This window comes from Stylophora pistillata, chromosome 3 (assembly GCF_964205215.1).
Source record: "Stylophora pistillata chromosome 3, jaStyPist1.2, whole genome shotgun sequence".
Taxonomy (NCBI): Eukaryota; Metazoa; Cnidaria; class Anthozoa; order Scleractinia; family Pocilloporidae; genus Stylophora; species Stylophora pistillata.
In genome coordinates, this window is record NC_142521.1 from 1,776,199 (window position 1) to 1,800,000 (window position 23,802).

The 23,802-nt window shown below is 37.8% G+C and overlaps 4 long non-coding RNA genes across 7 annotated transcripts in view; 2 read left to right on the plus strand and 2 right to left on the minus strand.

The window, feature by feature from the left end:
• The first annotated feature begins 4,126 nt into the window (after window positions 1-4,126).
• On the plus strand, window positions 4,127-5,693 carry LOC111329572 (uncharacterized). 2 transcript variants are annotated; one of them, XR_002694723.2, is made up of 2 exons: window positions 4,127-4,387; window positions 5,091-5,693. It is a non-coding gene; the product is annotated as an uncharacterized LOC111329572 (long non-coding RNA). The 2 variants fall into 2 exon arrangements; XR_015999072.1 differs by lacking the exon at window positions 4,127-4,387 and adding an exon at window positions 4,440-4,707.
• A 678-nt stretch (window positions 5,694-6,371) lies between these two features.
• On the plus strand, window positions 6,372-7,897 carry LOC111329582 (uncharacterized). Its single transcript, XR_002694727.2, has 2 exons — window positions 6,372-6,958; window positions 7,562-7,897. It is a non-coding gene; the product is annotated as an uncharacterized LOC111329582 (long non-coding RNA).
• A 4,384-nt stretch (window positions 7,898-12,281) lies between these two features.
• LOC148734021 (uncharacterized) lies at window positions 12,282-17,323 on the minus strand. Its single transcript, XR_015999444.1, has 2 exons — window positions 17,128-17,323; window positions 12,282-12,542 (listed from the first exon to the last, which is right to left on the minus strand). It is a non-coding gene; the product is annotated as an uncharacterized LOC148734021 (long non-coding RNA).
• Window positions 17,324-18,295: 972 nt separating this feature from the next.
• Window positions 18,296-23,802, minus strand: part of LOC148734022 (uncharacterized) — a 15,694-nt gene continuing 10,187 nt past the window's right edge. Inside the window, exons 1-2 of one of the 3 annotated variants that reach the window (XR_015999042.1) lie at window positions 21,776-22,002; window positions 18,296-18,540 (exon numbers count right to left, since the gene is read on the minus strand). This is a non-coding gene — a long non-coding RNA (uncharacterized LOC148734022). Of the gene's footprint in view, window positions 18,541-20,394; window positions 20,933-21,775; window positions 22,003-23,802 lie in introns of those variants that run through there. The other 2 variants (XR_015999041.1, XR_015999040.1) reach the window with 2 other exon arrangements.

The window sequence follows — 23,802 nt, forward strand, 5'->3', positions numbered from 1 at the left end:
TCGCGAATTTCTTTTAAATATTGTTTATACTCTTGATTTTTCCATGGCAAGGTCTCAACTTACTTTAAAAAAATAAGTTTAAAAAACTAAGATGACGAAGGGAAAGAGAAGAACTCGAGGAGGACGACAGTGACCATGTGATTGAGTTAGGATTTTACTCTCTCGTTCTTTGCAAAATTGACGTGTTAAGTCATCAATTCCGGCATAGTTGCAGCCATAAGGGAAAATTCTCGAAGAGGCTTTGTTTATTTTAAATAGTTCTTCGCAAAAGTCACCTCAAAAATTGAAGGAAACCACAACTTTTTAGTCAAGCGGTAGTTCGCAGATCGACAAAGATCAAAACTGAATGTAAAACTATGAACGAGAGTATTAACATCGGTGGAGAGTCCCAAACTCGGAACAGCTCGGGCAAAATGCGCCATATTTAATTTGAACAAACAGTGGAATGTAGAGATACAAACATTATCTTTTGAAAAAATTTCTGCGCTTGACGTAGAATCCTCAAACTCCTTATATTGAAATATACTGTGTCAACATATTCCATCGCCTGATGGCTGGGCAAAATCTATTTTTTATCTTGTTATATGTCTTAGTTACCACTCCTCAAAGAGTGGCCAGTATTCCTCTTTTTCATCAGCTGAATGACTTGTCCCCAACCCTCTTCCCTTGTCGTTTCCCTGGCCAAAGCCTCCAAATCCTAGTATCCAATCATTTATGAGTTAAAGTTTCAATGTATTAGCATTACGTGTTGTGTCTTGGCTGACTGATGTTGGACGAGAACCAAAACACTGATTTCTTGTTTCGTTAAAAGGTTATATGCATAGCACTGATGCAACCACGGAGGCTTGTTTATCGTTTTGGCTCTGGAGCATGAGCGTTAATGAAGGTTTTACAAATGTGAGCATCAATATAACAATTTCAAGGTGCTTTTCGAACGCCTTTCTCATGAAATATTTTATAATCAAATGAAATTTTGGGTAACGTAGGTATGAAAACTGTGTGAAGACTTAACCTTTTCCACTGATTTTCACATCCGATATCATACGGTAATTATCAATGTCGCGGCAAAATATGTTTCATTCAACTTCCTTTCTATACTGAAACATGAGTTTTATTGAATTAAACTTTTTAAGTTTTGTTCTATTAATTTCCATTAGATCTAACCGAGAATGATGTTTTCTAAACTGAACTGAATAATTATAACTCAGTTCAGCATCATATGTCTGTTGTGATAAGTGCGGTGTTTTTTGTCTTTGATCGTTCTCATGAATCCCCACGCGCCAAAATAATTAAATACAAAATTAGAAATTGTTGTAAAGGAGTCTTAGGGCCTGATTACATGAGCCGGGCTGGCCCGGTTAACCGGGCTGATTTCTTTTGTTTTGGTGTTCGCCAAAGCGTGAAAACAAAAGAAATCAGCCCGGCTAACCGGGCCAGCCCGGCTCATGTAATCAGGCCCTAACTGAGTAAACCCGCGGTGGGAAAAACCAAGAAGTTACCTGTTTGAATGGAATAGATAAAGGGAACTATTTTTCAAGATTCAAACTTGATGGGTAGAATCTCACTCACTGACAGGCCTGACATGGTACAAATCATGAACGAGACAGATATTTTGAGTCTTTTGTCACAGCTTTCATTGGCTCATTTTTTCATTCCTTCCTGTGCGTGAATGCAATGTAATGTCCTTCTGCAGGAAAGTGTTTTGGGAAAGGCCTGCTCAAGATGGACGAGAAATCCACTAAGATAAGGTCAAGAGCAATTACTTACTTTTACCAGAGGCATACACCAGCATTAACACAGATGTCGCTCGCTGTCCGCCCAGTTATTCACCTAAATTGGATTGTCATCGGTTTGTATCAACAAGAAAATAACCTTTCTTAAAATTCTTTCGTTTGTGTTTCTGATTGTTCAGTCTTGTTGAGCAGGTTGCCTGTATCGCCAAATTCAAAAGTAAAAAAGGATTTATCAACTCTGTGTAACGCAACATAACCAAACCTGTGAGCCAGCCTTAACTAAAACATTCCTAAACGAGTTGCACGATAAAGCCCTCTCCAAATAGGCGACATTGAACAACAGACATTAACCTCACAACACGTAAATGAACACAAGGACCCGAAAAAGCTTTCGAGGATATCGTTTTAAAAGTACGTTTTCCAAGTGTTTTTGTTTTTCAGCCACGAAGAATTAGTTTCAAATTTGAGAAAACTACGGGGAGGCCAATACTATGAGAATAAAATATAACCTCAGACATGTGCTTTTATTTCTGTGTGGTTCATCCTTTCATAATTTAGTGGGATCAAAAACAGATGTAAACCGAGGTAAAAAACACTGTAAGAGAGGTGGTAAATGACAAGACGCCAAAAGAGAGTGAGACATTCCTGATATGGTAAATTAAACATGACAAAGAATCTTGGTTTAAAGTGATTTTTGTATATACACGATATGTAGATGTCACGCTAATATACCAAATTTAGACATTGAGATAGTGAGAACTAGCACGTGGACGCAAAGTTTTACACGTTCATTGTACTTTCATTAGGATTACTTCATCGAGAGAAGGAATGGGCCACCATGTTTCACTTTGAAGGAAAAAAAACGGGTAAAAGAATATATGGTTGTATAAGTTACGTTGATTCAAACGGTTAAGTGTGACCAGATTTTGTTGAAGAGCTCACAGTTCCCAGCCTGGCGTCCAATTTTCAGTGATTAAAAGGTCGATAATTATTTTGGCTGTTGCTGCTGGTTATGGAGCATATTGCGCAGGAAAAGAAGGAAATGATATCTATCTTCATGTTGAAAACAAGATGGAAAAAATTAATTTTGCAGCTCAATATCCATCATCTGAAGGTCAATCCCACGTCCTTGACAAAGTGGTGACGCGGTTTTTCAAGTTTTTATCTTGATCAAATTACCACTCACGCAAATTAGGATTCTTTGTTCGTGTTATTTCCCTTCGGCTTGTGCGATAATTTTTATGTCTTCCTGAGTTTATTTCCTCTTGAATTAGGGTAAGGGAAAGCATTTTTCAAGAGATTTGAAGAGTGACCGTGGGCATTTCAAGCACCTGAAGTTTTTCCCTGTGTTCTCTGTAGTAAGTTTCCAACTGTTCTCAGTATCTATCACTTTTGAGTCAGACCTGCAAAACTATATTTTCCAAGTTGATGAGGTGCTGGAAAAATTTTTATTGGTGTTTTGGATTTCCCTTTTGCTTCAGTTGACAAATATTGAACTTTTAGCTGACTTGATGCGATTCTGCATTTTGTCTCAACCTGCGGCTAACTTATGAACAGACCAAAATTTCTCAGACCTCTTCACGATTGAAAACTAATTACAACTTTAATTTGCACCAACTTATGCAAAATTAATGAGAATTGTGTTTTAGAAATTGCAGAAATTTTTATTGTTTTGTCATTCGTTTAGGCAAAGTTGCGTTCATATTAAAATTTCATTTGTTCATTGTTACTATTCATTTTGCTGGATTAAAAGTGTCACTCTTTATAAATAAAGTCAACTTTCTTCGATTCATAGTCCTAAACATGGTTTGTGTGTGATTTAATTTCGTTTCTATTAATTCTTGATTTCCTTCATTTTTTGCGATTGAGAGCTCACGAAAATAAAAAAAATCCATGAAGAGCTTATTGAGCCTCTTACAACGGAACGTGTTTAATCATAGTTTGCAACGATAAAGTTGTAAAACCCTGGGGGAAAATTTTAGAAGAGAAAACAGATAATATAAACTTCTCTAGGCTCAGGGCGCAAGATAAAACTGCATCTTATTTTTCATAGGGAGCAAGTTTTTCAGTTATGATAAAAATAAAACACTTTACAGTCAAAAACTTACTCTGCTAAGACTGTCGGTTTTTATGATTTTGTTCTCTTTAAAACTTACTGAAGCATTTAGTTAAAAGAAATTATCATGATGTTAATTTTTCGGTGGGAAGCTCGCGCCAGCGTAAAGGAAGTGATATTATTTTTCTGTTGAGTAATATTCCGGAGTGGGGATAAACAACAGCAGGAAGTCTACGATACTGAGGAACTTTTCATTTGTCTTTTGTTGGCTAATTGATCCTCATTTACCATTAGTGCAGCATTTTATCTCAATGTCCGACGCCACGCATTTGTACAGAGAAGTTTATCCTGACAATCGCACGTATAAAGGACCCTGTTCTTTACCAAGTGAGCACAACACAAACCGACTATTCTCATTTAGTGCTCGATTGAAATCTCCTTTTGATTTGGAAAAATGAAGAGTAAATGTTTTTGGATGCTTTTAGCATTAGTTTTATTATCTTTTGTAAGCTTGGGGAGCGCATTCACACCCGCTGCAGGATGTAGGATAAAAGCGGGGTGCAATTCTCAGGCTGCACGAGAATACAGCGATCAGAAGGTAACTCGTCGATAGCTCATTTTCAACTGTCCAAAAATATTTTTCGCTTATTTTGACTGTAAGAACAAACATATGAAGCACTTATTGCATTTTATGTAATCAAGATGTGCTTTCTATTTTGATCAATGAACGTTTTGTCTAATTCAGTTAAGTAACTTGGCTGGCAGTTTCAGGTAGTTTCAATCTGGCTAAATGAGGATCGTTGATTTAATTTTAGCATTATTTCATCACACACGAGTGGTGGAAAACACTGGCCCATGCTGACGGAGAGTTCATTCCGTTTTTTACAGAGTGAAATTTGTAGTTCTTGTCAGTTTGATGTAAGTGTAAATGCAAGCTAGAACCCAGTACCAGTAGCTTGTGAAACACCACTTAAAAATCTCTTTCGTGGGTAATAAAAGAGTATCCATCAAGATCTTTACCGAACCCGTGGTTCATCGAATTTTTTTTTTTCTACTGAGTCAATAAATTATTCACCGAAGGGGAGGTAAATGTTTGTTCTCTCATATAACAGGAACACTGAATAACGAGGCACTTAAAAACTATTTTATTTCTGGCAATATTCCAACATACGGACGGAAATTAAACTAGTGAGTATTTCAAGACTGCTTGTGCCTCCGAGCGAGCTAACCAATCAGTACGTTCTAAAAGCATTATTCACCTATATGGCGTAGACTTATTTTGATTATGTTTTAACCAACAGGATTTTATAAGAGCATATTGTGACAAAGCCCGTCCATGTAAGGGAGCAAACGGAAAACGTAGTCTTCTACGGCAGGAAGCCGTACTGGAGAGGGACGAGGAACATTTTTGAATTGGAAGCAAAGATGACTATCACCATAGCGAGAGGAATTTTACAAAATTGTTTAGACGACTACATAATTTCCTTAGCGCATAAAAAAAGATTGTTTGAATATTTATGTCTGTTATTATAAACTTTAGATGATAAATTGTGAAAATTCGGAATTATTATGGGACTTCATTGACATAGTATCGCAAAGAATACCGATTCCATTTACGGAAATAAGTTTATTAGAGCCTTAAATGGATTGCACATGTTTAGATTTATTTTTCCTTTTAGGACAAGAGCTCGCTTGCCACCTTAACCACTTTCCAAGGTGATTATCACAATAGCTAGAGGAACATCAAATTTATCTATTCTAACGACTGTATATTTTTCTAAGCTTGTGTATCAGTTTAAATGACGATACTATATGAATATTTATGTCCTAAATCATAAACCCGAGATTCTGAGTTGTGTAGACTTCATCAACATAGTATCTAATAAACATTCAGTTTAATTTTATTGTTTAAGAGCCTTTATATGGATCACAAATTTTTAACGATTTTTTTTGTCCAGTACTCGCGTTTCACCCTAACTGCTTATTCAGTTTTTTCCCTACGTGTTGACTGCTCTTGTAAGTAGCCAACTACTTTGCCTCCTCTCAGTTAAACTTTTTAATCCTGGTACGTTCAGTTTATTTGGGTCATTTAAGTGAAATGTTTATAAACTTACTGGAGTACCAAAGTGCTCTTCCATTATAATCATAAAATTTTTCTTCGATGAAATGGCTAAAAACCAAAAACTGTTTTAAGTGAAAAACCACCACGGAATGAAGATTACCTTATACAGAATCTTGACACAATAAACTTAATAGTTGTCCTTTAGTCAGACCACCTATGGAGTTTCAATATAGCCAGCCGAATTTCATCTGATCATATAAAATTTCATTGTGTCTTATCTCGAACGCTAGTAATACAGATAAACCTACAGCCGTAGACATGGTGATTCATACCGAGTGCTTTTGCAATCAATGATAAGCGTTTTCTTACTGAGGTGTAATTTGATAGCCTAATGACTTAAAAGGGCATTATTTGATGAGGAAATCTGCGTAACACCGGAAGTATTAATGTGTCGACTCACTGCACCTACAAGTAAATCTGAATTCTTAAATCACAGCTGAATCTCTGTTCTGACCAGCCATCTGTTCAATTGCATGATTTGTAGAAAGAGTAATTTTTCTATTGGCTGTCATAATTACGTTGATAATGAACAAAAATGGAAAAAAAAAAAAAGCTGGAGGGCGCTTCACTGATGCACGTGCCAGTGTAAAGGAAGTGACATTATTTTTCTGCTGAGTAATGTTAGGAGTGGGAATAAAAAACAAACAAACAAAAGTAAGATCACCAAACCAAGGAAATTTTCATCTGCCTTTTGTTCACTAATTGATCCTATCGCTATTCATCCATTAGTGCCGTATTTTATCTCAATGCCGACGCCACGCACTTATGCAAAGACGCTCATTAAATCATGATTCTCTTGAAAATCGTAGGTATAAATGATCGTGTTTCTCCTCTAAGACAATGCAACACAAACTAAATGTTCTCAGTCAGTACTCAATTGGAATCTCTTTTTGCTTTGAAAATATGAATAGGACATTTTCTTGGATGTTTTTAGCGCTAGTTTTGCTATCTTTTGCATGCTGGGGAAGCACATTTTCACCCAATATGAACTGTCCTTCACACGTGTGCCGAAAACGAAAAGTGGCGCGAAAATTCAGTGATCAACAGGTAAGACGTCAAAGGTTTATCTTCAACAGCGCAGTAATGGTTTTTTTTCGTCCTTACCAGCAAACATATGAAGCATATATTGCATTTTATGTAAGCAAATAGGAATTGCCAAGTTCAATGCGCCATTCTAATCCAGTTTGGTAACTTTGGGGACACTAGTGAGCCAGTTTCAATTTGCCGTTAGTTAATGATTTTAACTCCAAATTATGTTATTTTCCTCGCTTATGTGCGGTAGAAAAAGCTCGACCGTGTGGACAAAGAGTTCATTCAGTTTTATTACAGAACGAACTAGTTCTTGCTAATAGTCAAAGCTTGGAAAGGAGCACTTTCAAACATCCTGATTGTAGTTGTGGTTCATCGAATGCTTTCTTCGTATCTGCTTTTATTCACCAAAGCGAAGAGAATTAAATATTATATTAGATACTACACACGCTGAATAAAAAGCACACTTAAAAATTTCTTTATTTCTACCAGTATTTCAACATATGGACAGAAATCAGTGAAGCTGGCGAATATCTAGTTAGCCAATGAGCACTCTTTAAAAGCACTATTCACCTCCATGCATGTGGTATATTGACTTACAGCAATTATCTTTTTAACCAGGAGGATTATATAAAAGCATATTGTGACAGGGTCCGTCCGTGTAATGGGGCAAACGAAAAACGAAGTCCTCTTCGCGGAGAAGCTCCAGTTGAGAGAGACCGGGAACAGCTCTGACTTTGAAGCCAAGATGACTATCACTACAGCTAGAGGAAGATCAAAAATTTATTCAAACCACTGCATATTTTCTTTAACTTATGTATAAGATAAAAAAAGAATATATGAATATTCATGTCTGTAATTTTAAACTTGAGATAGTAGATTGTGTGGATCAGGTATTATTTTTAAGACTCCAGTCACGTGTATCAAATAAAGAATCGATTCTATTTCTTGACATAAGTTTATCATATCTATTGTCTTAAGTTTTTATGTGGATTACATACATCTTTTTCAACTGTTTTGTCGTTTTGGCCTGAGTTTGCATTCCACAGCGCGGTAAAGTTTTTTTTTTTCGTCCTTATAAGCAAACATATGTTTCTGCCAGAGTTTACGTTTCACCTTAACTACTATTTTTTACGATGATTTGCTGCTTGTCACCGGTAGCAGAGGCTGTACGTGTGCCGGGATAGCAAACTGTTTTACCTCCTGCCAGTTAAGCTTTTTAATCTTGTTACGTTGGTAGTTAATAGAGATGTGCTTACTTGAGTGGAGTGCGCATACATACAAGCTGACTGGAGTGGAAAAAGCTCTTCCACTAAAGTCAAAACATGTCTTCTTTGAAGTAACGGATGAAACCCAGTTGAAGATAATATTCCACAGAATCCTTATTCCAGCGATTAAATGGTGATCCTTTGAGAGTATGAGAAGGTTGGTTTTAAAGTACTAATTTTTTGTGTGTTTTCCATGGTATAAATCTCTTTATTAAAAACTGGATCATTGGATAATGCAATTCAAGACTTTTTGTTGGCTCAGCCATTATGGTATATGAGCCAATATACCATAATCTAATTTCTGTACATTATTAAATCGGTTTCTTCTCACAAAATAAAGTCGAGAAGATTTGTCTAATATCTTGGGGGCGTTTTTTTTTAATGAAACAATTATTCCACTCTCACTTGTTGGATATGAGATGATTATAGCCAACTCGGCGCTACGCTTCTCGTTGGCTATCTATCATCTCAGTATCCAACGCGCGCTCGTGGAATAATTGTTAAATATTCGCATAATCATGCGTATCACGAATATGGCTTGTGCAGATGAATTTTAATCAGTTCCCATGGAGTTTCGGTACAAGTCCAAATTTCACGACATACAGGAAAAGAAATGAGCGAAAAACAGTTTAAATCTCTGAATGCAGCTTGGAAGTGCATTGATATCAGCACGCTGAACATGGACCATTGTATACCTCAACATCGGAGGATAGAGCGTTCAATTCTGCATCGAGATGTGTAGTTTCGAGCGTTGGCAAAGAGATTTGGATTGGGATCTTAAGTGAAGGACTATATTTTGAAGTAGACAATTTCCAACCAGCAGTCTGCTTTTAACTTCTCTCCTCTACTGTGATACCTTGAGACGAGAAAATATTGGGACGGTGCGTTGAGTGTTTTCGATACAGTCCCATTACCATCACAGGCAAACTCATTGAGTACTAGCCACGCACGCGCATAGGTGGAAAATAACGTTACTACTGTTCTTATTCGTTTCTTGTTGAACTTAAACGACAACATCATGTAAGTGTGTACATTGCGTCGGCTGCTTGATATGCCACCTATTGCAGCCTAAAACGCCCACAATGATTCCCGATTTCCATTGCAGTGAACCGTTCATATGGCAACAAATCCCAAAAATCCAGCATTTTGCTCCAAGAGCAACACTGAAAAAGTGTCGATCTTTTAAGGTGAAAACTTACTCAAAAAATCAAAAGTTTGCGTTCAAAACACACCTCAGGGCCAGATCTTGGTGTTTGGCTGGAAAATTCCTTCTCACTTTATCCGCTAGCCCTTGTTCCTCCATTTGATACAAGCTAGTGTTACGAACACAACCTTTGCCTTGTTTACGCCCGAAAAGAGTTCTGGGAAATTCCATCATAAGTCGAGAAGGGAATTCTTAACATTTCAATTTTAACAAATCATTACAAGTGTTGGCCCACCCCGTCCTACAAGCAAAATATCACATCCATTGAAACTTTTACTAGTCAAAACTTGCCCAAAAAGCCTTGGTAGGTCTTGGTAGCCATCCACAGATGGGCTAGAGAGACGACTTCACTTGTGGACTCGCCAAGCGCAAGCTTGCATGAAAGCATTTTTGGCGGTCCAGGCTACATGAAACCACCTCTCAACCTCTCACCTCTATTTTCCTTCAGAGCATGACAGGACGGAAAATGCGTGCACTGTACCTCCCGTTGTCCCATACAAAGTCTTAGAAAACTTCTCTAAGGTTTTGTATGGGACAACGGGAGGTACTTACAGTGCACGCATTTTCCGTCTTGTCATGCTTGCCTCTACCCACATTCCAGCTCAATGATGCCGTCGTGAGGGCTTCTGTAGAGGGAAAATGGCTCGAAAAACACTTATAAACGGCCAGAAAAGCGAGAAACCGAATCGATTTGAACGCATCCAAACATGAACTGTTGATGTAGGTCACGTGACCCGAAAGTCTGAGCCCATGGTGTCTCAAAACCGCAAATATTGTAACCGACACTCCGTATAAGGACCAACAAAGTGAAGTTAATTTTGCATCGCCAAATTACAACTGAAAAAATATGGTCTTTTTCGTATTCAAAGGGTTAAATATGTGTTTACTTTCCCCCAACTCTCGTCAGGCCATAACGAAAAAACATGCGAAAAAGACAATAATGCTATTTACCTGCACTCACAGTCTCTCTTTCTACCAGGGATAACCAATGGCTCCGGCGTGCTACCACATTGACAGGAAACTTAATGAATTGCAAGGGTACATGGGTCTCAATGAGGGAATGGCTCTTGCGGCTAACGGTTAAAGTTTTAGTTCAGTATGACGGGTAAGATATCTTACCATCTTACGACCTTGAGCTCTTGAAAGCGTTCAGGGTCTGATCACGACCGAGATGTTATACACTGGAGGTACCTACATGTAAAATTAGAAGTATGGTTGGGTTTCAGGTGACGTCACAAGCTTTGCTGAAGTTAGTGTCCGCCATGTTGGTGTCCCTCGGGTGTCAAATTTATGAATAATTAGTCGACTTCTGTAGTGAAGCCCTCTCTCTTATCGCCGTATTATTTCGCCAACTGCATGAATATCCAGGAAGAAAAAAGCGATAAAAGTATCTGGCACTCATATGGCTGAGTCATGCTCACATATCGCGAGTGTTTTATTTATGTTAGAGGCAACTACTAGAATTCATGGCAAGGTCGCTGGCTGTCACGAAAACTCAGACACCGAAAACTCAGGTCCCGCGAAGTGTTCTCCAAACTTCCGAAGTGCTCCATAATTCGATAGTGCATAGCATAAAGCATGAACCAACTTTTTTATAATATAACCGGTGGATTAATGCAACAAATCCGACGCGAAAGACGAACAACAATATCAAGAGTGATTCTTCAGTGAGGCGAATCGTGACGGCGCTGATGCCGAGTCTTCTTTCGCGTTGTTTTTCTCTTTCTGCCTCATTTAAGAACTCTTGCCCAAGGGTCGCAAAATTGTCTTCGTTTTGGGACTGGTAGGCCGAGTCTCTGTTTGTATCCATCATTATCGCGAAATATTTAAGAATTTTAACAGAGCGACAACAAGGATCTGTGCGACGAAGTACAAAAAGGTAAACAAACGTCCCTTTCGGCTCGTCAAAATCACGCCACATTTTAATACTTTGGTGTTGGAGCGAGCGCATTTGATCCCGTTAACTGTGAATGAAAAGTTCAAAATTAACGGGAAAAATGGAGGAAATCTAAGCTAAATGAAGTCTTGTGTCACTCTTAAGTGTTTTAATACTCAACCATCGGACGATTTTGCGAAACGTGCAACTTGCGGCCTTGCTTTTGCTGCTTCAGTTGGATGAAGGAAGTTTTGACCAAAAGGTCAAAATACACGAGGGATTACCAGGAGTGATCATGAGTCGAGTTTATCTCTTGAATTTTCGAGGAGTCTGAGTTTTCGGGGTGTGAGTTTTCGTGACACCCCAAGCTTACTTGCACTCAGGTAAAATGCTCATGGATTTTGCCGACATAGGTCAATGAAGTGCCGTATGCGAGGGCTAAAGACATCGATTTCTCATCGGCTAAGAAGCTCGAAGAAAAGCTCGACCAAAAAATCGAGGATCTACAACAGCCGCAAGCCTCGAACAATACAACAACTTCTAGTTCCTCCTGTTCTTCCCCTTGATTTGTGATGGTCTTAGGTATAGCGCATTAGATCATATATATAATGAATTTTACGCTACAGAAATAATAAAATTATTAAATTATTATACGAAAAAATCCTTAGTCTTTATCCCTTCCACTTTTGCTCGAACAGCCAACAATAATGCGTAAAACCATCCCTTCTTTCTCACATGAACTCTTCGTTAGATACGGTTTGTTTACGCTCGAGGGACACCAAGATGGCGGATAGTAACCGTTGCTAAGGTATTGGTCACGTGGGTGAAACCCAAGGATAGAGAGAAAAATCAATGAACGATGGCATATTTTTTGCCATTTGAAATACCACTGGTCTGATGGCTGATCGTCATCAAAGTAAAGTTAGTGAGTATGAGCCACCCCTCCCCCACTGGTGGGTAAGGCCAACTTCTCGGGAATAAATATGACAACTCTGAACATAACTTAATTTATTGTCTTTTTAATTCTGCCAAAAGCAAACAGCGACTAAAATTTTATTTTTGTCTTTAATATAATTATTCCGATATCGTTACTCAGTATTTTGGAGGACTGTTCCTTGATTCTCAATCTGGTATCGGCGTCAGAAATTACTGATGATAGTCCGCAGTCTTCTCGAAGTCGAATTCTTCCTCGAGTTTACGTTCACGTGGAGAGGGAAGCACTTGCTCACAGAATGACTGGATGACGGCCTGTTGCTTTTCATGAAATGTCACAAATGAATGGATTAATATATTAGTCAATGGCTAACAAAGCAACTCAAAGCCTCCCGCTTAGCTCAATTGGTTAGAGGGCCGGATTGTGTTGTGCGGGAGGTCGAGGGTTTGGGCCCGGCCGGACCAATACTCATGGTCTTAAAATAACTGAGGAGAATTTACTACCTTTCTATAATATCGAGAAATGGATAGATATTCTAGTCCTCTCGGATAAGGACGAATAAACCGTAGGCCCCGTCTCCTGCAGGGTTAGGGGTAGGAGACGTTAATTTCCCACGCACGAGATTACTGTGTGGTAAATGTCCTCCCCTGGGGTGGGATGGGTGGGAAGGTGAGATCGTTACATGGACTGAAGCGACTCCCAGAGGCGCCTGATAATGCTGACGTCCGATCTCAACCTTATCTTTGTAACTAAACACGTTTGTTGTTTAGAGTGCTTAAGAGTCCCTGTCTATAAATATGGAAAATAACTCGGCAAGGGTCAAAAATTTGATTTCGCTCATATTTTTATGGTAGATAGGCTAGGACATGACAAAAACTACGGGATTGTCTTTTAGGCAAAATCACAGGTGGCCTAAGCTCTGTCACAGGCTCTTTCACAGTGAATAATTAAAGAGTTTGTATTGTGGTTTAGTTGGACTTGCTTTTGAGCTTCGTAAATGTAAAGTTGTGTGAGATAATCAAAGAAATAAAGTCTTACCTTCGTAGAGAGTAGTCTGTGTTGTTCTCCTCGCGATTTGAGGTCGTTTTGATGTGCTTTAACTTGACGCCCTAAATTACAGTGCATAAAGTACGGGAAGGTCGGAAACTTCTGTTGACACATGCTCGCCAAAATCGCTCGTAGACAACACTTAAATACTTTCCCTCGAATCAAAACTCGGCAGCACGAAAGCCAAATAGTTTCCTTTTAAGTTCACCGAAAAAAATCCCACAAAAGTCGGTTTGTCGAGCAACCAATGCAGCGAGAATTTCAAATTAACGGCCGTTCGGAATTCTTCCAATGCGTGGAAGGAACTTCTTGAGCAGCTGAGAGACCGTTAATGCGCGGTCAACTTGGAGCCTAGTCAAATCTCTCTTAACGGGTCCTCCCCATAGTCTTCTAATACAACTCTTCACACATACCGACTTTTGTGGGATTTTTTTCGGTGAACTTAAAAGGAAACTATTTGGCTTTCGTGCTGCCGAGTTTTGATTCGAGGGAAAGTATCTAAGTGTTGTTTTCGAGCGATTTTGGTGAGCATGTGTCAACAGAAGTTTCCGACCTTCCCGTACTTTATGCACTGTAATTTAGGGCGTCAAGTTAAAACACAACAAAACGGCCTCAAATCGCGAGGAGAATAACACAGACTACTCTTTACGAAGGTAAGACTTTATTTCTTTGATTATTTCACAGAACTTTACATTTACGGAGCTCAGAAGCAAGTCCAACGAAACCACTATACAAACTCTTTAATTATTCACTGTGAAAGAGACTGTGACAGAGCTTGGGCGACTTGTGGGCAAAATATCCTTTCATTTCAAGGAAATATGCACATTTCCAAATTCAGTTAAAATCGTCATTTGACGCGCCATTTTATTAAACAAGTTTGAGAGCCTCACATGCAAAACCATATTATTCTTCCGTCTTTAAAACACTCAAATATTTTTTTGCAATGTTTAAATGTGTACTGGGTTGGTTTGGGGAAATGCTGCGTTATTTTTTGGATGCAAAATAATTAAATTTCGAACACATGTATTTCATTCACTTAAAATTACTTCGAAAAAATAATTGGTTTTCACCATGTGCGAAACCTTCAAATGCATTAAGCTTCTTGTGGTTGAATCGCCGAAGGATGGTCTACAGATTCCTGTAAAAATTTCTCTGGGCAAATGATTATGAGCGACGCGAGAGCTTTTCAAATTACGTTAAAAATGCAAATATTTGCCATCCGCATCACATCTTATATTACTGAATACGATGACAGTTGGTGATGTTCACCAGACCTTGTGTAAACAGAAGCAAACGTTTATATGCGACGAATGGTGAGAGAAATACCTCAAATCGGAGTTTGGACCTGCCTTTTGCAGCAAATAAGGTAAGAAAATTTCGAAATTATCAGCTCTGTGACTATTTTAGCTTTATATACGTCAAGACATGTGGCGCACGCTAAAATAGATGTCCAATTAACCCGTCAATTGAAATTTAACGCCAATGGCAAATATATGCATTTTTAACGTACTTTGAAAAGCTCTCGCGTCGCTCACAATCATTTTCCCAAAGAAATTTTTATAGGAATCTGTAGACCATCCCTCGGCAATTTAACCACAAGAAGCTTAATCCATTTGAAGGTTTCGCACATGATGAAAACCAGTTATTTTTTCGAAGTACATTTAAGTCAATGAGATACATGTCTTCGAAATTTAATTATTTTGCTTCCAAAAAGTAACGCAACATTTCCCCAAACCAACCCAGTCTACATTTAAACATTGAAAAAAAATATATTTGAGTGTTTTAAAGACGGAAGAATAATGTGGTTTTGCATGCGAGGCTCTCAAACTTGTTTAATAAAATGGCGCGTCAAATGACGATTTTAACGGAATTTGGTAATTTGCATATTTCTTTGAAATAAAAGGATATTTTGCCTTCAAAGACTATCCCGTAGTTTTTGTCATGCCCTAGCCTATCTACCATAAGAATATGAGTGAAATCGAATTTTTCATCCTTGCCGCGAAATTAAGAATTTGTCTGATTTTTACCGACAGGCACTCTTAAGACTTTACTTTAACTACCTAGAAAAAAACTGAGCTTTTCAGCAAATGTTAGCTTCAATAGAATAACGTTCCCTTCAAAATCTTTTTGAACTTTTTGAACATCCTAACTTTAAATTAAATACCCTAAAATTTAAGAGAGAGGATTTATAGAAAAAATCGAAATATAAGCAGGAATGAGGTTTTAATTCATTCCAGGTGTAGTCAAATGTTTATCGTGGAATATTTTTCAACAGAGAAGATAGTATGTCTTCGGTGTTCTAAATGTCTTCACGAAATAAGTTCTAAGCATTTTGGTTTATTTAGAATCCTTCTGAGCCTCAGAGCTGTTCTCAAGGTCCTGTTGCAACCATTACTTAAATTTCGACTTCTCAGTTGAACCCTAAATTTTCTAGTTTTGTCAAATGAATAACATCTTGCCTTGAAAAAAAAGTGAATGATAATATATCGGTGACCTATCGCAACTGAACCTGTACCAGATTAATATTGATATAAAAAACGAAGCATAGAAGCAGAGGTCGCACAGTATGAAAAGATGGGTGTACAAAAAAGGTTACGTTTACTTTTATAAGCTCAACAAACGTACTCACTTTTTCTGGTTCGAGAATATGAATTTCAGTGGGCGTTTTGAACCATTAGAGATGAGTAATTACAAGTTATAATGGTAAATAAATAGAAGCAGAGCTGAGCAAAGAGTTTCCAGCAATCTGATTGGTCGAGCGGTTCCTTATATGACGCCATATAAACCGCTCCACGCGGTTTATATGGCGTCATGTTTTAAAAATGTTTAAAAAATGTCATGTTTTAAAAATGCGGAATGTTTTAAAAATAAAATATTAATAAATGTTACTAAAATGTTGTGATTTTAGAAATTTCTTTGTTTTTCAGCTCTGAAATTATACTAAAACAATTATTCGCCTCAGGTTCGGTGAATATTGTCGAATAATCCCCTTGACTTCGTCTCGGGGATTATTCAACGATATTCACCTCGCCTTAATAAATATATATAAAGTTTTAAAAAAAATGCGAAGATGGACAACTTCTGACGTAAAAAGGATAAAAATTTTAATAATTTTATTAAAATTTTTTATCTTTTTTACGTCAGAAGTATATAGATATATATATATAGCAGGCTTGTAAGGATATATATATATATATATATATATATATATATTACAAGCCTGTTTCGGGATTGCCCACTCATCAAAGTATCTTATTGATAAGAATATTAGTAACCATCGTTTATATACTATAAAAATTTGCGTAAGAGGCTTAGCGGTAGAATTAAATGCTTTGTTCAGTTGTTACGCAGTAACGCACTGTTTCTGTGGCGGCATGAGTGAGCAATCACGAAACAGGCTCGCAGGGATGAAAGCGTAGTCTTCGTATTTTTCTAACTCAACATATATTGCGCTCTACTTTTATGTATCGCGCACTGTAACACGGAAAAATCGAAACGCAGACTTCCTATATATACATATTTATATTTATAACACGACTCGGGCAGTTAGAGGGCCAATAACTAAAATCAACCAATCAAAATGCTCTAACGCCGGTCCAATATTCTCTAAGTACTGGACCGGGCACTGTCCCGAATGGTCCCGAATGATACTGCACTTGTGTCCTTTTGAACTTCAGTCGTATAACAAATGTCTTATTAACCAAGCTTGATCGGGACTGTACTGGAAGAATATCGGCCCTCGGTCTTTTTTGTACGGACCTCGCTACGCTCGGTCCGTACTGTCAAGACCTCGGGCCGATATTCTCCCAGTACGGCCCTCGCGCTATACATATATTTGCAAGAAAAACATATACTTACCTTTTTGCAGCCAGCAATATCGTCAGCCTGTCTTTTGGAAGCATTAATTATCTTGGGAACGAACGCATCATTTTGTACCAAGATGCTCAGAACCACCGATAGAACAAGAAACACCGTTAGAGATTTTGAGTTCATTTTTAAGCTCCTGTGAAGCACGCACCATATAAATGACTGGTAATGAAAATTACGGACAAAGTGGTGGTGTTTATAGTCGTGACAGGATGTTTTTTTTTCCATCTTTGATATTCACACGGGTAATTGATAGACGAAACAATAACGAAGCCATTACTGAGGTCGTTTTTAAGAACAATCTACTCAAAAATTAGCGATAAATATACGCTATTGCAGAGCAATATTTCATTTGGTCCTTTTACCTTTGATCTGTGTTAGCTTGCTATCGTTTTGGATCATTAAGCCCTTATAATGACTGGAAAAACAATACTCACACGTGATAATTACATTGAGTCAGCTCTGTGATTAGATTGTTGTTGACTCGGTTTTGATCGCTTCTCAGGTTTAAAATGTTTACCTTTCAAAATCACGGCGGAAGCTATTTTTTTTATGAAAGCAAGGGCAACAGTTTGGAAAAACACATCTTCTTGAAACGCTTGTTTATAAGATTAGATTAAATCAAATTAAGATGGAAATGGCTTTGCTGAATAAATTTCATACTTTGAAATGAACATTTGTGGTCTCGCCATTTGGTAAAGTTAGGGCAAGTTGGGACCATTAGGGTTGGATCAAATGTCAGAAGAGATGAAAAAAAGACATAAAGGAAACGCCCACGTTAAGTGAAAGTCTACGAGTATATCATGAACGCATCTGCCACAAATCAAATCTCTTAAAAGCGCTAAAAAATATATACATCGTTTAAGAATCTTATATGAGACTTATTGGAAGTATACTGGCGCCAAACGTTAACTAAATGGGTGCATTATTGGGTAATTCAAGGCTTTGGAGCTCATTTGGAAGCCATCAGTGGTAGTAAAAGAGATTCTTTTTGTTAATGCACGGCGGAAATGTCGAAGTTGAGCGCAAAATTACCATTTCAGATGATAGAACTATGTTTCTTCTTCATCACGAACAAGCTCCACTTGAGAGGGACTGGGACAAACCCTGATCTGATCCATGACAACTATCACTACAGCTTTCAAAAATCTTGTCAAAGTTAATTTATCTTCTTTTTAATTCTTCCCAAAGCAAACATCGACTACAAGTTTATTTTTGTCCTTAATATAATTATTCTGATATTATAACTCAGTATTTTGGAGGACTTGATACTCAATCTGGTATCGGCGTCAGAAATTACTGATGATAGTCCGCAGTCTTCTCGAAGTCGAATTCTTCCTCGAGTTTACGTTCACGTGGAGAGGGAAGCACTTGCTCACAGAATGACTGGATGACGGCCTGTTGCTTTTCATGAAATGTCACAAATAAATGGATTAATATATTAGTCAATGGCTGACAAAGCAAGTATATAGAAACAAATTGAGCTTTTCAGCAAATGGTTAGCTTCAATGGAATAACGTTCCCTTTAAATCTTTTTCAGTAACCATTTGAACATTCTGAATTTAAGCTAAATACTAATGTCGAGTCCAACTCTTCCAGATAAACTCTAAGCGAGAAGATTTGAAGGAAAAATCGAAATATATCCAGAGCTGAGGTTTTACATCATTCAAGGATCATATGTCAGAAGAAATGAAAAAAAGAGATAAAGGAAACGCCCACGTTAAGTGAAAGTCTACGAGTATATCATGAACGCATCTGCCACTAATCAAATCTCTTAAAAGCGCTAGAAAATATATACATCGTTTAAGAATCTAATATGAGGGGAAAATGTGCATGGAGTGGTGATAACTAATTAACGTTTCTTTCTTCGTTTTAGACGCACAGACTTATTGGAAGTATACTGGCGCCAAACGTTAACTAAATGGGTGCATTATTGGGTAATTCAAGGCTTTGGAGCTCATTTGGAAGCCATCAGGGGTAGTAAAAGAGATTCTTTTTGTTAATGCACGGCGGAAATGTCGAAGTTGAGCGCAAAATTACCATTTCAGATGATAGAACTATGTTTCCTCTTCATCACGAACAAGCTCCACTTGAGAGGGACTGGGACAAACCCTGATCTGATCCATGACAACTATCACTACAGCTTTCAACAATCTTGTCAAAGTTTTTAAGACATACTGCAAGAACGCCGGTTTAATAGCTAAGAATTATGGCGTAGAATGCAAAGAAATGCTTGATAAAATTTTTACGGATAAAAACGCTTTTATTAGATTGGACTTGGTTCTCCTTGCTCTTGGTGATGAAATTGGGAGGACAACGAGAAGGTTGATTTTAATACCATCCAATATATAGCGGCTTCCTGCTTTCTGATTTTTTGTGTTTTCCAAGGTATAAATTTCTAGCTACGCAGAGTCATTAGCATCACGAATTTGGCTTATGCGGATGAATTTTAACAGAGTTCCAATGGAGTTCCGGTTCAAATCCAGATTTGACGACATTCAAGGAAAAAAATATGGGAAGAACATTTAATCTGTGATTGTTTATTGGAAGTGCATTGGTATCAGCAGGCCGAGCATGGACCAATTCTTAAAAAAACTATCGGATACCTCAACTTTGGAGGATAGAGCGCACAATTCCAGATTCCTTTGCTTTCTCTCATCTCTCAGAAGGCCATATCGTAAAAGGCATACGAAAAAAAGAGACAATAATTCTATTAACCTGCACTCACAGTCTGTCTTTCTGCCAAGAGTAATCAATGGCTCCTGCGTGCTGCCACATCGTCAGGAAGCTTTATATTTTTATGGCTAACATCTTTTTACAACCAGCGGTTAAATTGTTTCGCCTTGCAGATAAATTCCTTTGCTGTTTTAAGCTTGTTTTAGACCGCCTCGTGTTGCAAACACTCAGATAAGCTCATGCAGTAAACGTGCACCTTGCTTTTAGACTTTCACTCTCATGATCTCCACTATAGTTGTCCTTATCGCCTGACACACACACAGACACACACACACCCACACCCACACACACACACACGCACACACACACACACACACACACACACCCACACACACACACACACACACACACACACACACACACACATATTTCCTTTCATATTATTACTAAGCGTTTGGCGTTAAATGATATAATTCCTTTTCCTAATAACCTGACCTTATCGCTGGAAGAAACTAAGCCAGATCACCCCAGGTAAAATGAATTGCTGGATTAACCAAACTCTGGAAACGCAGCTCGCATATATTTTAAATTGCAATAACTGACTTTTAATGCCAACAACAACAGAGATAATTTGACCTTGAGCTTTTGAAAACGTCCAGAGTCTGATCGCGACCGAGATCTTATAAACTGGAGTATATAAGAGCAGAAGAGTAGAGAGAGAAATCAATGAACAATGGCGTATTTTTTTTGCTGTATGAAATATCACTGGTCAGATGGCTGAAGTAAAGTTTGTGAGTATGAGCCACCCCTCCCCCACTGGTGGGTAAGGCCAACTTCTCGGGAATAATTATAACAACTCCGAAAATTACTTAATTTATCATCTTTTTAATTCTGCCTAAAGCAAACATCGAGTACAAGTTTATTTTTGTCCTTAATATAATTATTCTGATATTATTACTCAGTATTTTGGAGGACTGTTCCTTGATTCTCAATCTGGTATCGGCGTCAGAAATTACTGATGATAGTCCGCAGTCTTCTCGAAGTCGAATTCTTCCTTGAGTTTACGTTCACGTGGAGAGGGAAGCACTTCCTCACAGAATGACTGGATGACGGCCTGTTGCTTTTCATGAAATGTCACAAATAAATGGATTAATATATTAGTCAATGGCTGACAAAGCAAGTATATAGAAACGAATTGAGCTTTTCAGCAAATGGTTAGCTTCAATGGAATAACGTTCCCTTTAAATCTTTTTCAGTAACCATTTGAACATTCTGAATTTAAGCTAAATACTAATCTTGAGTCCAATTCTTCCAGATAAACTCTAAGAGAGAAGATTTGAAGGAAAAAATTGAAATATATGCAGAAATTAGGTTTTACATCATTCAAGGTTTAGTCGAATGTTGATGCTGGAACATTTTTAACAGAGAAGATGGCATGTACGTCTTTGGCGGCGTAGATGTTTTCAGGAAATAAGCTGTAAGCAGTTTAGTTTTATCTGGAAATCTTTAGTATTAGATCTCTTCTGAAGGTCCTGCCTCAGCCATTATTACTTATGGGTGATGTTTTTCGACAGCTTATACCAATTTCTGTGTGTCAGTTGAAACCTTAAATGTTCTTGTTTCGTCAAATTGATAGCATCTAATCTTGAAAAACTAGCCAACGGTAACATATAGCAACTGAACCTTTGAGAAGAGCGCGAGGCGTGTCAAATGACATTCCTAGCACGTGATCAAACTGATTATGTAATTGTTATAGAAAACGAAGCAGAGAAGCAGAGATCGCTCATCATGATAAGGTGGTTGTAAATTAAGGTTACTGTTTTCTTTAATAAACGCAGCAAACCTACCCGCTCTTTCTGGGCTCAAAAACATAATTTTCAGTGGGCGTTTTGAATAATTAGAGACTAGGAATTACAAGTTATAAATAAAAGAGGATTTGTTTGCAAGAAAAACAGAATCTTACCATTTTGCAGCCAGCAACATCGGCAGCCTGTCTTCTGAAACCATTTTTCTTATTTCCAGTTGGTGGAGGAGCAAAGGCATCACTTTGTACCACAATGCTCAGAACTAGCGTAAGAACAAGAAATGCCGAAAGAATTTTTGAGTTCATTTTGAAGCTCCTGCTAAGCACGCTGCCGAGTAGATGACGGGCACTCAAAATTACGGACAATGTGGTCGTGGCAGTTGGACATCGTGGCAGGATGTATTTTCTTCCAACCTTGGATATTCACACGAATAATTGATGTAGGAAACAATAACGAAGCCATTACTTAAAATCCCACGGGAAAATTAGCAACTAATTTACCCTATTACAGAGCAATATTTCACTTAACGCCAACGTTAAGTGAAAGTCTACGAGTATATCATGAACGCATCTGCCACTAATCAAATTTCTTAAAAGCCCTAGAAAATATATACATCGTTTGAGAATCTCATATGAGGGGAAAATGTGCATGGAGTGGTGATAACTAATTGACGTTTCTTTCTTCGGTTTAGACGCACAGACTTATTGGGAGTATACTGGCGGCAAACGTTAACTAAATGGGTGCATTATTGGGTAATTCAAGGCTTTGCAGCCCATTTGGAAGCCATCAGTGGTAGTAAAACAGATTCTTTTTGTTAATGCACGGCGGAAATGTTGAAGTTGAGCGCAAAATTACCATTTCAGATGTTTGAGTGAAATAGTTAAGGAGATCCTAGTACGTTAGATTTTAAATCAAGATGCACTTTGGGACTATATTTATTGAAAAGGTGGTAAAAACGCGTTGTTTCCTGTTTAACCAGCCCACTTTTATTTTTATTTTCTGATATAATGCGTGGCTAACCTTGAGGATGAATAGGAAAAGGCGGAAGGTCAGTAATGTTTTTTGTTTTTGTTTTGGTTTGATGTCATCTTTCTTGGGAGTAAGCCGGAAGTATAATTCAAATTAGCTGAATATGGTCAGCTTTAGGACACTTTTCACAAAATCCTTGCTTTTTTATTCAGTGACTTCTTTTTGTTCGTTTTGAATGCTTTTCCTGTTCTCTGGTTTTTTATACATAGTCAATGAGATATCGCAGTGTTTGATATTAAGGGAGATGGACGACCAGTTTCTGAGAAGTTATATTCCAAAGATGATAAGTATGTTATTGATAGAGACCACAACACAAGGATGACAAATGTTACATTGAAGTTCCTATTTTAACGATTCTCTTTTCTACTTGTCTTTGAAAACTAAAAGAGTAGAAGGATTCTTTTCGCACCTAATTAGGGCGAAAGTAGAATCAGTTTTAAAGTTTAGCGACGAAATGTCATTGAGAATGAAAGGACCATAAAATACATTACCTCATGGCGTTACCGACGAGAAAAATATCAAACATTTTAAATCAGCACATTAGAATAGAGGTTATCACTTGTTTTTCTTCCATAGTTTTTCAGCACAGTGATCTTTGAGAGCTAGTAGTAAGATATCAGTCAATTATAAACGACCAAGAAAGTTAATAAATTAGAATTCTATTGCAGTCAATTCACTCCTAGCCTCATTGTCAAGTTCTGCTCCCGTCTCTTTGTCCTATTCGTAATGATGTGGCGCGTATGACTGGGACGGGTGGTGTAGAAAGACTTGCTATTTTCGGGCATAATATACGAACACAAATTACCTTTACTTTCGCAGGATCTTACCAATCATGTAAACCTTTAAACAGCAAACAAACGTTGATGGTCTCATATTTTCTGTGCTAACTTTGGTAGAACTATGTTCCTTCTTCATCACGAACAAGCTCCACTTGAGAGGGACTGGGACCAACCCTGATCTGATCCATGACAACTATCACTACAGCTTTCAACAATCTTGTCAAAGTTTTTAAGATATACTGCAAGAACGCCGGTTTAATAGCTAAAAAGTATGGCATAGAATGCAAAGAAATACTTGATAAAATTGTTACTAATAAAAACGCTTTTAGAAAATTGGACTTGGTTCTGCTTGATCTCGGTGATGAAATTGGGAGGGC